Source organism: Solanum tuberosum, unplaced genomic scaffold (assembly GCF_000226075.1).
Source record: "Solanum tuberosum cultivar DM 1-3 516 R44 unplaced genomic scaffold, SolTub_3.0 scf00357, whole genome shotgun sequence".
NCBI classification, from domain to species: domain Eukaryota; kingdom Viridiplantae; phylum Streptophyta; class Magnoliopsida; order Solanales; family Solanaceae; genus Solanum; species Solanum tuberosum.
The window spans coordinates 478820-482851 of record NW_006239283.1 but is presented as its reverse complement, the minus strand read 5'-3'; positions in this window follow the sequence as shown (position 1 = coordinate 482851).

Sequence of the window (4032 nt, the reverse complement as noted above, 5' to 3'; positions counted from 1 at the left end):
AAACATAGAGCAAGATCAATGGTTGTTTCACAATAATCAATGAATAATCCTTCAAGATATGATTGCGACATATAATTATCTGTCTAATTTTGTTCAAATGTAAAATAAGACTGATACATACATGGTCTTGTTCAGGTTCAGAAACTTTGCTTCACATTGTAATTGAAACTTTTCCGTCTATTTTCTCATATATATGGTGGTTTTCCTGAAATTCTTTTGGAGCCAAAAAAACAAGCGCCAAAAGACTTTTTTTTTCATTTCTCTGCTTTCTATAATTTTATTTGGTGGGTGAACCTGAAGAAGTGAAAGAAGTAGAGGAGCTTATTCACCCAGAAACATAGGAAGTGGAGAAGTGCGTGGTCAACTTTTTATTTTTTAGGATTTAACATTTATCTTTTCATCCACTTAATATTTTAAAAATAAAATTACACACAAAAGTACATAATGTCGATCAATACTTTAGAATAAATAAAATTGCACACACAAAAAGGCATAAATGTCCAGTAATTTTATTTATCAAAATAAATTTTGAATATAAATTCTTTATGCTTAGAACTAAAAAGGAAATCAGGAAATGGCCTCACTTGAATGGAAAAAGTAAATAGAAAAATAATAACATTAGTTACAATGGGAAAAAGTACTGCATCCATATCGAAGATCTAAAAAAAATTAAAATCAGTGCCATTTGGACTAACAATTGTACCTCCTTTAGCTGAAACCCAAAACCCTATGGCTTGTACTTCTGGTTGATAATCCTAAAAACTTGAATCACAAGAGAACCCACTTCGGAAATCAAGGAACTGACTAAGAGTAACACACTGCAACATCTTTTGTCTTCTGCCAGTTGTGATTCTGTTGCTAAACAAATTGACCATAGCAATAGAGATAGTGAAGACATCGATGATGATTTTGAGCTAACATGCAAAGTTCCAAACCTCTGAAATTGAATCTGTAGTAGCTCTATATCAGATATAGGGAACTCTTAGAATGGGTCTACTTGTGTACTTCAAAAATTAAGAAGAGTTGAGCTAGTAAAATTAGGGGAGAAGATCGAAATGAGATGAAGAGGCTGGGAAGAAAAAATTAAGGGAGAAGAAAGGAGAAGAAGTGGCTGGGCAGAGAAGATGGGATATGAAGAGTTTCCATAACTTTCCTAATTAATTATCATCCAATGAAATAATTCCCTTCTTTGAATTTGGGGCCTATATTGGGCAATGTTGTTTTTTTCCATTTTAATTTGTTTATTTTGTTTTAATTTGACATAAAGTTATAAAAAAGTACAGAAGACTTATGAATCTTATCGTCTTAAATTAAAAATATGTCAAAAGTAACAAAATTGTCTTTTAATTTTTTTGGTTTAAAAAATTCAATTTGGAAAGTCAAAATTAAAGAATTATTAAAAAAATATTATATGTATATATATTTTGAACACCCCTGACACATTATTAGTGAAATATGACCTAAAGGTAAAGCGAATTCAAGGAGGATAATGTTTTGTGGTTTCGAGTCCCATATTTTTGCTAACAAGCAAGGGACGCTCCCTTAAACATTTTTACTTTTTTTTTCTAATTTAAGAGTTTCTTAATAAATACTCTTAAATATATTTAAGTAAAAATAAATAACATATTTTAATATTCTTTTCTTAAAAAAGGCACAAGAGCGTAGCGAGCACAAACAAAGGAAATGCACATGGGTCTCCTTGAAGAACGGTAGCATGCTTCTTTCTCATATCAATCAAGGCTTTACTTGAGTTTGAAATAAGGGGAAAGAAGTAAGGGTGTAGCACCTGTGTGAAAGCCGTTGCACCTTAGCGCATCCCTTTTATTGCAGGAGTGTTAACGACAACCTTACTTGTATTCTATGTTTAGTTACATTACCAACTGCCAATTCTTGTTCAACTTTCAAAGGCTTGAATAGATTGATTTGAAAACTTGTTTTAGGGTTTGCCACGTCAGAGAACTTTCATAATCTCTTCTGCCCTCGAATCTAATTCTCTGCTTAGTGACTCAATCTCTCTTTCTTTTGAAGGTGCAAGCGATAACTATTTGAAGGCCTCACACCGACACTAGTTGAACCTCACCTTGAAAATAAGGTGGTAGGCCGACGTTGAACTCTTCAACTTGGCCACTGAAGAAGGGGAAGACTAGGTATGTATGAAAACTAATGTTTTTGGTTTGAGTTCGCTTATACAAGAGGAAATCCTGAACGATCCTTTGCGGGATTGAATTTTTTTATAGTAAAAAATCCATAAAGCACGACCCAAGATCCACGATATGAAAACCAAAATAAGAATAACAATGCTTAAATAAATCTTTATGTTTAAAAAATATCAACTCACAAAAAATCACTTTTTAGTTTAGTATTTAGTAAATTGAATTAATTAAATTTAAATTTCATGTGACACAAAAGGATCTAAAAGACCCAAACAAATTAAAATAAAAAAATCGGAGGTAATTGATAAAAAAAATTCTAATTAAAAACATGTCAAATTGAACTACAAATACCTCAATTTTTTGAATCAATATAATGAATCAATCAATTAAGTTTAATATAGTTAGCTTTTTCCCCATAAAGTGCAAGTTGAAATAATCGATAATTACAATTAAATTTTTATTCAACCTTTAAATCATATATTTGTAAATTATTTATATCTTCCTATTAAAAGAGAAAAAGGGTTTTGCTTACCTTAATTAAAGAGTTGTGGCTATAGCCTTGGTCCATTAAGAAATTAAAGAAAATTTGCTTCTATTGTTTTGCTCTTCTATAGCGCAGCTGCACTTTTTCTCTTCATCTTCTCACAGCTCATTGGTAAGTCTCCTCTTTTACTTCAATCTTGTTCTCTCCTCATACTTCCATGGCCCTTTTCTCCTCTGTTCAATTCTTCACATCAAAATACTATATTCTTATTTATGAATAGATTTGTCATAACTATGAATTGAAGTTTCATTTATATGTGGATTCATTGGTTGCCTTTGTGTTCCTGCACTAATTACTGAATGGGGTTTCTCTATTGATTCGAGGCGACTCATAGCAGTAGCTGTTAAGAGTTCTATCTTTTGGATTGACCTTTGTGTTTAAATAATGCATCTAAAGGAAGAAATAAATTAGGGCTTGTCATACCAAGTTCATAAAAGACATAGTAGTAAGAAGTAGAGAACTAGGAAAAATAGGAATAATTTGTTAACATAGGACTTGTCATTCTGTTATCGTATACACATAGACGAAGTTGTACTTTAGATAAAAATGGTAGGCAGGATAAAATAGGAGTCGAAGTTTCGTGTGTCGATGATCGCTTTTACTTCGAATGACTCTGTGATCGTTAAGGTGTGAGAACGGCAAGGATAAACAAATGGTCATTGCTTTTGAAGTGTAAATTGTTGCTAAGGTGTTAATCACAAGAATTGTAATAATTGAAGGAATATATAAATGAATCATAGATTTTGTAATAATTGCCAGCAATTATGTGCAACACACATTCAATAACAAGTAACATAAGTAAGAAGGAAAAAAGTAAATTCCTAGCTAGATGTTAATTTACAATGTCAATTCAATTGGTCCATTATTTCCCCTGTAAACAGATTGGATAAGTTTCTGGAATTGTTAGCTCCCTGTCTTTAGCTCAGTAGAATATTCGGGGAATTCATTTGGCTATTTCGCAAGTTTAAGCCTAAGTTTGCTTCTTGTAACCTGCATCTTCTTGATGCCTTTGTTCTATGATATTTTTACTTCACATAAAACAAATAGATTTGGTGGACTCTTGACTATCTTTGCATTAGTTACCATATTGTTTGTTATTGGCTTATTGCTACCTGGTTTTTTCATTATTTTTACAGTGGTGTCATCACGGCTGCATTTCCTTTTCACGCTTGATTTTTATATGCTTTATTTGAGATGAAAGTCTATCGAACTTAGCCTCTCTACCTTTGTAGGGGTAAGGTTGCAATATGCACCACCCTCCCTAAACCACCCTTGTGAGATTACTTATATGATTGACATTTTTTCTATCGAAGGAGCCCCATTTCTGCTTGTTGG